This window comes from Otolemur garnettii, unplaced genomic scaffold, assembly GCF_000181295.1.
Source record: "Otolemur garnettii isolate 467f Iridium unplaced genomic scaffold, OtoGar3 scaffold00079, whole genome shotgun sequence".
NCBI lineage: Eukaryota > Metazoa > Chordata > Mammalia > Primates > Galagidae > Otolemur > Otolemur garnettii.
In genome coordinates, this window is record NW_003852474.1 from 8,953,971 (window position 1) to 8,966,015 (window position 12,045).

A 12,045-nucleotide genomic window follows, 5' to 3' on the forward strand; every position below is an offset into this window, starting at 1 on the left:
AGTTGTACTGGGTGACTGTCTGCAAAGACCCTCAGAAGAGGAGATGGGAAGCAGCTGGAGGAGCCAGGGAAGGCACTGGATGCTCCAGCTGGACCAAGAAGATGTTGATCTGAGTGATATATAGGCTGCTTAGCTCTCCATCAACATATACTGGGCACTCAGCTCGGCGCCTGTGGCTCAAGTGGCTAAGGCGCCAGCCACATACACCTAAGGTGGCAGGTTCGAATCCAGCCCAGGCCCGCCAAACAACAATGATGGCTGCAACCAAAAAATAGCCAGGCATTGTGGTGGGTGCCTGTGGTCCCAGCTACTTGGGAGGCAGAGGCAGGAGACTCGCTTGAGCCCAGGAGTTGGAGGCTGCTGTGAGCTGTGATGCCACGGCACTCTATCCAGGGGGACAGCTTGAGGCTCTGTCTCAAAAACAACAGCAACAACAACAAAAACATATACTGGGCACTCCACAGTGTCTGACACTAAGTATTTTCTTCTTCTACTCTGCAAAGCTATTGCTGAATCACCACAGAGGGGACAGAAAGTGAAAGAATAAAGAGGCATGATTTCCAAGGCAACAGACTAACGAAGTACTTCCCTAAATAGACATTGCGTACGTATGTGTGTCTCAGCCCAATGCCAACTCAATCAAGAGCACACATCACTTCACCTATGCAGCCCTTAGGCACTACAGGGCCATTTTGCTGTGGGAAAGGATGGGGGTAAGGGAGGAGAGACAAAAAAAATCACCTTGTTAGATGAATGAGGAAGAAGGGTGAAATTCAGGCATGACTTCACCAAGTCATGGTAAGTTTGGGACAAAAACCAAAGACTGTTAGCCCTTCCCTTCTGCCTAAGATAGGTACAGCCTACAAGCAAGGTTTCTCCCCTAAGACCAATCCATTCTCACCCACTCTCTCCCCTCCTCTAAACCAGAGTAACAATGTTTGGAAGATTCTGAGGTAGCTTGACATCTATTATCCCTATCCTAATTGGGTTCCATCAATCATTCTATTTAATTGCCTTTTGACTATCACCGAATTACATAACATGATCATTTTGTTTAACATTTGTATATAAAGAACACAAAGTCATGAATAAGACATGTGAAGATACTCAACATTCCATCAACATACAATCATAGGTCATTCTGTACTTTAAAAAGGTGTCAGTAGAAGACTCAGCTTGTTCAGCGACCACCTGACTAAGAGTTTATGGAGTCCAGGCCTCTCCTACTTCCTTCTTCCACCCTGCCCACATCCTCCCCCTTTGACCTTTGCTGCTCATTCCCAGCCTCTTAGAACCTCCTCCTCCTGCAACATTTCCCCTCAGAGGTGCCCTGAGCAGGAATTAGAACTAGGATGTACTCCAGCACTTTCAGCGCATTTTAAAAATAGAGGCACTAGGCCAGACAAAGTGGCTCATGCCTATAATCCTAGCACTCTGGGAGGCCAAGGTGGGTGGATCACTTGAGCTCAAGAGTTCGAGACCAGTCTAAGCAAAGAGTGAGACCTGTCTCTCTCTACTACCATGTTTCCCCGAAAATAAGACCTACCCCCAAAAATAAGCCCTAGCAGGATTTCTATGCATTTGTTAAATATAAGCCCACCCCAATAATAAGACCTAGTGATGGGTATGGCTATGCCGCGTATCTGCATAGCCACACCATGCATTTCGGCACAGAGCAGTAAGGAAGACTGGAATAACTTTTATCTGCCACAGCTCCTTTCTCCGAGCAGTTCGTGCTTGTGCGGGTGGTAACCGGGGTCATAGGCATCCTACTGCACACGTGCGAATGGCTAGAGGAAAGGAGTTCACACATCACTAGCACCAGCCCCACCAACAAGGTCGGCTCCCCCTGTCAGGTTCCAGAAGAAGATGACTTAACTGTATTTGAATAAATGTAGATTGTTGTATTATACTTAATAAAAATAAGACATCCCCTGAAAATAAGCCCTAGTGTGTCTTCTTGAGAAAAAATAAATACAAGACAGTGTCTTATTTTCGGGGAAACATGGTAAAACTAAAAAAACTAGCCAGGTACCTGTAGTCCCAGCTACTTGGGAGGCTGAGGCAAGAGGATCACTTGAGCTGGAGTTTCTGAGGTTGCTGTGAGCTATGATGATGCCATGCCACTCTACCCAGGGTAAGAGAGTGAGACTCTGTCCTAGAAAAAAAAAAAAAAGGCACTGTAGGGAAAGCAGTTACCAAGACTGTCAAGTTGAGCACAGGCCATAATGTTCCCACCTGCACTGGGCCACAGCACTGAGGTTCACAGGTTTCTCCCACTTACGTTATTAATCCCCACAACACCCTTGAAGGTGAGAAAGTTGAGTCAGATTCATGACTTGCACTTTTCCTTCCTATGATCCAACTTGCTTGCCCCCATCCCCACCCTGAAAGACACACACATGCCATTTGTGCAAACTAGACTAATGCCTGCAGTAAATAATCCATGTCACCTCTTACCCTAAACCAGCCAAGGTGACTAGAAAACCATCCTGCCATTGTTAAGGCACAAAGGTCTCTAAGAGGATTCACAGACACCAATGGTTTCATTGGAGCCAGCCTCAAACAAGGACAGTCTCTCTGTCTCTGTAGGGTGACATATACAGACCCACCCTGTTAGGTGAAGGACCCACGCGGCCTCTGACAAATCAGCCATTGTCTGCCCTATCTCTCAGAGTGCCCATGCTAGGACCCCTACCATCACCAGGAGAATCTGGGTGGCCACATATCACCAGCATCAAACCAGAGTGAGCCCAGGCCAGGGTTTTCATTTCCCCATGCCCTGAAAGGCACCCCTGATTTTAGACTGATGGTTCTCAATCTATGGCGAGTCACAGGTCCCTAGGTTCTGATGAAAGCCACATGACCTGTCCATAAGAAAAGACACCCCCATCTGTACATACATCAGTGTAGCTCCTTCTTCCCTATGGATTAGGACTCCCTGCACTCAACCCTGGGGTTTGACATATCCTTACAAAAGCCACTGCAAGAAACACTCACAGTGTAACAAGGCCCAAAATATACTACATGCAAATAACCGAATGTTTTACACACACACACAAAGTGCTTACGTTTTCTATAAGAAATGTACTAGGATATTTGCTACTTTATTTCAAAATAATTTTTAAATGCTGAGTATGACCTCACATTGATTTCATGAGCCACTGCAATTTGGAAAACACTGCTGTGGACCCTCCTCTCGCCTGTCTCCTCTTCAGGGGCTCTTCCTTCCTTAGTATTAGTCTCTCAGCCAGAGACTGCTCCTAGGGAGTATTTTTATATATTAAGATGAACCTTTAAAGCTTTGGAAAGTCAAGAAAATATAGAAATACCTCAATTCACTAGTTTGAGGAAAAATCTGGAGCAGTGGGTTATTGTGATCTCACAAATTGCACCATGGAAGTGGCTATTTATTTCACCCAAACATAAAGTTGGTACTGTACTTGAAAAAAAAACCCAGGGACATAAAGTAGATCATACTAGGGAAAAACAGAGGGCAATAAACCACCACTGAATGTAGTTGTTGGGGCTGTATCCAAACCAGTTTCTTCAAGCCTCTACTAATTGTACTGGTCTCCATTTTTCCTGAGCAAATATTAGCAGATCATGCAAACCCTATACATATGAACACACTTGGGGAAGGGCTTCAGAAAGTGAGTCCTAAGAGCCATCCCACATCCCCTGTGCTGGCCCAGTGGACTCCATCCATGCTGGGCCAGAGAGAGGCCTGGACTGGGACACTATCGATGCTGCTTATTTTAGTACTGGGTCCTACAGGAAGAGTATGGGCACAGTCACAGGAGCCGGGGAGGTGGCAGACATGGGGACTAAGAAACAGGTGGGCAGACAAGCTGGGGCATGAGAGGAGAGCCCCAAGGAGAGCAAAACTACCTGTAGGTTTTTAACCCTTGCAATAGTTCACACTGTGGGCTAACTGCCCAAGAAACACTCTCCCTTTTTCCTATTCTGAGGGCTATTCTCCTCCCTGGGCTTCAGGAAAAGCCAGCCCCATCTCCAGCTGGGAGTGTGGCAGTAGTACTGATTGAACCAAGAGAGCAAGTTTCAAAACTGACCTTGCATCAGAATCACCTGGAAAGCTAGTTAAACACGGGTTTGTGGGTCCCATCACAGAGTTTCTGACACAGCGGGTTGGAAAGGACCTGAGAATGTGCATTCTAACAAGTGATGGTCATGCTGCTCATCTAAGCCAATCAGCACAGAGTATTCTCGCAGCCTCATGCTATTGGTCCAGGAAAGGCTACAGGACCTTCTGCTCCTACACACCAGAGGGAAGGACTGGTGGGCACAGTAGCTAGGGACTCAGCCAGTTTGTCTCCTTCCCTGCTCCTGGACAAGAAAAGGGAAGCGTGAAGTCCCACTGACCCCCCAAACCACCTCATAATGATGAGGAGACTGATCAGCAGTGATGGCTGGAGAGAGGAGAAGAACCTAGGTCTTTCATAAAACTGTTAAACTGCTGATAGGGTAAGACTCCAGTTCTCTGAGATAGGAAATACCACTGTTTACTTGGCAGCCAAAAGCATCCCAATTGACCTTCCCCATAATCCAGGGAGACCTTTGAACTGAGCATCCCTATTTCCTTATAGGACCCTATTGCCCAGAAACTACCACCACTTTTGCTTCCTTCACATTCCCAGAATTCACATACCTAGGACATCTTTGAAAATTCAAATTAATGGTTAGAGAATACAGGCAGTCCCTGAGTTACAAACATCCAACTGACATCTGACTCCCATTATGAACAGAGGCTATTAACAGGGAAATGTATCTGTTCCAACTTACATACAAATTCAACTTAAGAACAAACCTAAAGAACCTATCTTGTTCATAACTTGGGGACTGCCTGTATGCCATTTAAAAATGCCAGCAAGAAGGGAGAGAAAGGCATTCCACATTTTAGAGTGAATTAATTTTATCAGACAGCTTCCATGGCAGCAGCTGATACCAGCTGTGTGCAGGCTATGGGGGTGGGGTACGAAGAGGGTAGGGAATTTTCAAGAGACCTCAGAATCGTACCTAGCAAGGTGCAAAGCAAGAGGAATGCTGCAGGAACCTACCAGCTGTCTGAGAGAAAGGGCTGTGGGAGGGTCCCAGAAAGGGAACAGGGGAGGGGTGAACACTTCCCTCCTCCAGAGAACTCCCATCTGTCTTCCTGACCCTAGTCCAAAAAATGTACACCTCATCTTTATCACCACAGCCTAAGCTCCCCAGTGCACTCATCATACATATTTGCCTTCATGCTTCTGAGGCTCTCACTGGACAGAGCTCACCAAACAGACTCCATATTAAAAGACCCACAGTCTCACACTTACCCCAGGTTGGGGCTACATGCAAACACCAGAGGCCAGCTGGGCTGGCAGGTAGGCCCACGCCCAGTAGCCTGATAGGGCACGATGAAGGTGTATGCAAAGACCAGAAGAGGAGACATGCATGCCACACCCAGGGCCCCAGCTTCCCCGTCCCCAGTCAGGTTATGATGAAAGAGGCAGTTAAGAGATTAAACCCACAGAGAAAAGGCTGATCTAATTGGAGGCCCTGCTGACCACACATGCTCTGTATATGAACTCATCATAACAGTTCCTATTCCTATGCCAGGCGCCTCTCCAAGCACTTGACCTATGTTAATTCATTTAATCCCCCAACAAGCCTCTGGAACAGCACCCAGCAGCTTCTGGGGCTGTGACCATTATCTGCACAATTTTGTGGATGAGATAACTGAGGCACAGAAAGATTAAGCTACTTGGCCAAAGTCACACAGCTAGTTGGAGGCTCACAATAGTTATAGGAATAAAGTAAATGCTTTTGAAAGAGGTATATGTCCAGCAAACAAAATTAAGTAAAAGAAGTTCCTGATTTATAAAATATATATATATACATATATATATATATACTAAAAATAGAAATTATTGAAATTGGACAGTCTGGGTAATTAATTTTCACCCCTATCTTGATGCATAAAGTAAAGGATTTATTTAAAAATGCTATGGAGGAAGTTATGTGATTTAATGGAAAAGGCACTAGATCCAAACAGACCTGTGTTTAAACCCAGGTAGTTGACAGCCACTTCCAGGTGGGTGCCCTAACCACCCGTCACCTCAGCACCATCTTCAACACCCTAGTTCACCTCCTGACAGTCCCTCAGAGAGGATGTCTAGGGACACCTGACCCAGGCCTGGCATGCTCAGAAGTTAGGTTCCTTCTCCTTTAGAATAAAAAATTGTGTCAGGCCATGCACAGTAATCCTATTTTTCTGGAAGGCGGAAGAGGGAGAACTGCTTAAGCTCAAGAGTTCAAGACCAGCCTGAGCAAGAATGAGACTCTGTCTCTACCAAAAATAGAAAAATTAGCCAATGGTGGGTGCCTGTATGCCCGTAGTCCCAGCTACTCAGAAGGTTGAGGAAGGATGATCACTTGAGCCCTGTAGTTGAGCTAGGCAGATAACACTCTAGCCTCGGGCAACAGAGTGAGACCGTCTCAAAAAAAAAAAAAAAAAAAAAAAGAAAAAGAAAAAGAAAAAAGTGTCACACTTAAAGGGGCCTTGTAAGGCTGTTCCTTTAAGCCTAAAGGTTGCTTCTTGGTTTTTAATATCATTCTCCACTAAAAGGAACCAGGTAGGTCTCTATGGGGAAATGGTTGATTCCTAGGCTGAGGCAAGGAAAGTACAAGCTAGCTCTTGAAAATTTTGTTCTAGAAAGAAAAAAAGTCTTCAAAGAATGGTAGGCACATGTCAAAAGGACATAAGAGCCAGCTTGAAGGGTCTACTGGTAGCCAAATCTGGGACAATTTGAGCAATAAAAATGAATAATGAGAAAAACAGATCATAACCTATTGAAGAAAGCAAATAATTCATGACTCCAAAGATGTAAAACAAAACATAAAGTTCTCCCTTTCAGTACAATTCCAACTAATAAATGTAGAAGGAAATATGGAATTAGAAAATCACCACCTGTCAACACATAATAATTGATACACGTAAGAAGCATCAGTGGATGCTAAAACTAGTGGGTGAAATTATGAGGAGCAACAGCATATTTACATAGTCTCAAATTCTCTTCTTATGAGATACATATTAATTCTAAAGGGAAAAATAGTAACTTCTCAATGAGATACACACCCCTTTCCGGGAGTGATCATAGTTAGCAAGGACAGTGAAGGGATACTCAAAGCATGTGCTTCCTGAGGGGACAGGCTAAGACTGCAGCAGTAACACTGCTCCTGCCAGATATGCATAAAATGAATCTAAGCATGAGGAAGCCCAAATGTAGGGACATTATCTAAAAAAGTCAGTAGTCTTCAAATTTGTCAATGCCATGAAATACAAAGAAAGACTTGGGAACTGTTCCAGATTAAAGGACACTACAGAGTCAGAACAACTTAATGCCAAATGAATGATCTAGGATTTTATCTTGCTAATCATAAAGGACATTATTGAGGCAATTGGCAAGATCTGAATAAGACCTGTACACTAAATTATAGCAAGGTATCAACATTAATTTCCTGATTTTTAATAATTGTGCTGTTGTTATATAAGAGAATGTACTTGTTTTTTAGGAAACACACAGAGAAGTATTCAGAAGTAAAGGGTCATCTAGTCTACAATTTACTATTAAATGATTCAGAACAAAAGCAGTCGTATACATAGATATGAGAGATGGTTAAAGCAGTAGAGCAAAATGTCGGTATTTGCAGAATCTGGAGACAGGGTACCTGAGAATTCCTTGGCTTATTCTTGCAACTTTTCTGTGAGTCTAAAATCACATCAAAATACATCAAAAAAAAAAAAAAAATCAAAGGGAGCAAGGTGTGTATATTAACAGAAACACGTGTAAATTCTGCAAGATTAGCTTCCTGATGGCATCTCCCTTAACAGCACAGAAAGACAAAATGAAGAACAGTCTGCTGAGGTGTTAGTGTTGGTCTCCCCAAAAGATGCTCTCCTCACAGAGCTTCTATTCCAGGACATTGAAGAAGAAAAAAAAAAAGAAGAAGGGAAAAAAAAAGCTGTTTTGAAGGATCTCTTGAGACTAGCTCATTAATCAAGTTCTACAAAAGAAGCACCGACATAATCAACCCTTCTTCACTGAAGACGTGTGCTATTTTTTTCTCAGTGAAAGTCAAAGCCTCCTGACACTATGAGTAGTTGATGATGCTATGGGAACTTTTCGGGAATACATAAGCTAAAAAGGAGTTTTTCACTAAAATTCAAAAACAGGATGAAACAGTCTTGCTCAAAAGTCTTCCCCTCCACTCTGCCTGACTGAATTCTTGACAAGTTAAGCCTTGGCGTGGGGATCAGGAATCTGTTGATCCTACAGTGCCTTTGGGGTCCATCTGTATGTACAGTTACAGAAACGCTGGCTGAGAATGCACCTCGGCAGGCACTGGCTAAAGGGACTTGCAGGCCCAGGAGTTCTCTGTAATACACATCTCATCTCTCTGGTGCTCTCTAGTTTACAGAAAGCTCTCAAATGTATTGTTTCATTTCATCCTTTCTTTAAAGAGCTTTAAAAAAAACCCTAATATTTAGCTCAACAGCAATACCAAAGTGAGATAAATAATAATGTTTGTTCTTGGCTCCAAGTCTAGCTAGGAAACAAGACTTACCTGAGCAGATAAACACTCTAAGACAGCATATGCCAAATAAAAAGTAGCTCTATAAGTGAAGTGGCCAGGTAAGTGCAACTGATCCTGTCAAGGAGCTTAGAGGAAATACAGTGCTCATTTCTCTTTGACTCTGTCCAGCATCCATTCCTTTAAGCTCTGTCTTCAAGCCAAATCATCCTAGTAACTTTGGCTTCAAAGATGTGTTTACAAGACATCACGGGAATGAGGTCTTGGGAGGCTCCATTCGCATGCAATGCTACCCTTGGGACCGCATTGTAGTCTCCTGATAATCTCCAACAGGAAAACCATGCTGACCTTCTGACACGAGCCCCATCATTCATCTTTCTTCAAAGAAAACAGTGAATTAAATCTTCTAGGAGTAAACACTTCAGCAAAACAACCCCTAAAACAAAGGACCTAGCCTAAATCCAAAAATAGAATTCCTGTTAAAGAAAGCCTGTTTTCCACCAAAGAAAATTTAGGCTTAATTCTAGGATAACCTACAGCTACTCTATATGCATTGACCAATGCCAACAGCATTTAGACTCCAAAACAAACTCAGCAAAGGAGGTTCTGTTCTTGCCTTTTAGAGATGAGAACATTGAGAACCACAGTTGGCAAGCGATAGAACCAGGATTTACACCAAGGTCAACCTGCTCTGTCCCCAACCCAACCGGGTTCCCCAGGGTCCACAAAACCCACTGTGAACAGATAAGCCAGGCAGAATTTCACTGCAACATTCGAACTGTCACCCCACCCAACACTCCCTGGGTCTATGCCCTAAGGGGCAGGTGACAAATCAAATTCTACTCTTAGGCAGCCTCCTAACACAAAACACATTCAGTGGCAAAGCAAAAGACAAGAGGAGCTCTACAACTAACCGCCTATACTTCTTTCTTATGCAGAGGAATATTTTCATGATCTGTCATTATGGATGAACTCCAGGGAGGAAGAACATATCATTATGTAATGTCAGAGGGCAGTCGACAAGCGGGAGGGAAGCCGGCCCATCAACGCTCCCTTCCTTCGCCCACAAAGACATAAATTTACCTTTGACATTTTGAGTGTCTCAATCTTCTAGGCCTACCATTCATGGACTGGCTTTTTAAGACACAGCCACAGACCCTGCAAATTTCTCAGGCCTCAATTAACTGACTAGCAGAGCCATAGAGAAATAGAATATAAAAAGCAAAGATGCGAGACAGGTTGTCTGAAGCAGTCCGGCAGAAAGGGAAGGATGAGGATGGAGTCCGGATTTCCTACACTGAGATGCATGTTCACTTTTATTCGGTTATGTTTACACCCAAAACACTGCAAGGCCTTCAGCCTCAGGAGTCACTATATCCAGCCCAGGAGACGCACCCGGCAGGCGCCGCGACCTGGGCTTGGAGCGCCGCGTCCAACATCCCGGAGGTCCCTGCCACCAATCCTCGGTCCCTGCCCCCATCCCGGCGCGGCCGGGTCTTCATCCGGCTGGGAGTCAGCCAGGCTTGGATTATTCTTAAAAGACGCCACCGCAGGTGAACCGCTAGGCTGTGCGATTTCCATGACAACCACCGGCGCTGTCCCGGTCCGGCCCAGCGGGTACGGGACTCACCCCGGGCGCCCGCAGCCCATTCCCGCCCCCGGGTCCCTGCAGCTGCCGTGTCGCCCCCAGCCCGGTCCACCTACCTGGCGCGCCCCAGCCCGCGGCGCCCGCCGCCCAGCTGTCCTGCAGTCTTCCGTCCCGCCCGGTCGCGCGCCCCAGTCCCGCAGCAGCAGCACCGCCGCCCGATCGTGAAGTCAAGAGCTGCGAGTCCGGCTTCAGGTGCCAGTCCTCCTGCCCCGGCCCGCGTCGTCTGCACTGACTGCTAACACACCGCCCGCTCGGCAGCCCGAACCCAGACGCCGCCGCCACCGCCGCCGCCTCTCCGGACACCGCGCGCAGCCACGCCCCGGGCCCGGCCCCGCCCCCTGGTCGCGCATGCGCGCCGCGCGAGCCCGGGCCAGGCCCGCGCCCCGCCCCTAAACAGAGTCCGCCTCCCGAGGCGCCAAGCCGGTTGACCCAGCTGCGTTCTTCTCCTGAATTCGCATCACATCCTCCTCTCCCCGGTCACTGCGTCAGCTGCAAGGAGTTCTTGGAGTTCTGGACTTGACCGAGCAATGGCATTTCACCTTCATATACACTGAGACTTCTGCGGCCTTGGCACATTCCCAAGGAGGAAGATTCCGTAGAGAAGCCGCCACCAGGCCATTTGCCCTCACGGTGCAGGTGTACTCACTTCTTAGAAGATAATTAAGAAACTGAACATTCTAACCAGAAACAAGCAAAAAATTAAAATTACAGTACTTGGAAGATACAGATTTGCAAATAGAAAAGAGACCGCAAACCTCTGAGTGTCTATCCTTCCACTTGTTCTGGCATATGTACATAAATGGCATCAATAGACTCAACAAACATCAGTTTCCTTACATTGCTCCCAAGAAATTCTTTTTCTAGCTAAGGCAAATAGGAAAAGGGAAAAATAAATAAAGGCATCCAGACTGAAAGGAGGAAGTAAAACTATCTCTATTTGCAGATTACATGATCTTATGTATGGATTCCTGTATGCAAGATATGTACACATAGATTAGATACATTCTATATATATGATTTTTTTTTTTTTTTGAGACACAGTCTCAAGCTGTTGCCCTGGTTAGAGTGTCCTGGCATCATAGCTCATAGCAACCTCCAACGCACTTCCTCTATTTTTAGTAGAGACGGGGGTCTCACTTTTGCTCAGGCTGGTCTAGAACTTGTGAGCTCAGGCAATCTACCCTAGGGATTGTGAGCTCAGGCAATCTACTCTAGCCTAGGCCTCCCAGAGTGCTAGGATTACAGGCGTGAACCACCACAACCAGCTATATGATCTTATTTATATGGAAAATCCTAAGGATTTTACAAAAAAACTCATTAGAACTAATAAACCAGTTCAGTAAGGATATCAATGTTTCTACAAACTAGAAGTGAACAATTCAGACATGAAGTTCAGAATATAATTCCATTTATAATGGTTTCAAAAAGAATAAAAACTTAGGAATAATTTAAGGAAAATGTCCAAATTGTGTCCACTGAAAATACAAAATATCATTGAAAGAAATTAAAGAACACCCCAATAGATAGAAAGACATCCTGTGTTAATGAATGAGAAGCTTGTGTATTTTTAAGATGGCAATATTCCCCCAACTTGATTAAAATTTGAAGAAATCCCTATTAAAATCCCAGATGGCTTCTTTACAGAAATTGAAAAGCTGATCTAAAATTTATATAGAAATTGAAGGGACCCAGAATAGCCAATATAATCTTGACAAAGATACAGTTGGAGAACTTATCCTTCCCAATTTCTAAGCTACAGTAGTCAAGACAGTGTGTCGCTGACATAAGGAGAGAAATGACAATCA

At 45.0% G+C, this 12,045-nt stretch overlaps 1 protein-coding gene across 2 annotated transcripts in view; it reads right to left on the bottom strand.

The window, feature by feature from the left end:
- INPP4A (inositol polyphosphate-4-phosphatase type I A) overlaps positions 1–10,516 on the bottom strand; it is a 139,963-nt gene extending 129,447 nt beyond the window's left edge. For both annotated transcript variants that reach the window (XM_023515771.1, XM_023515770.1), the window contains exon 1: positions 10,297–10,516. The gene's annotated coding sequence lies outside the window, so the exon portion shown is untranslated. The remainder of the gene's footprint in view (positions 1–10,296) is intronic.
- Between the last annotated feature and the right edge of the window lie 1,529 nt (positions 10,517–12,045).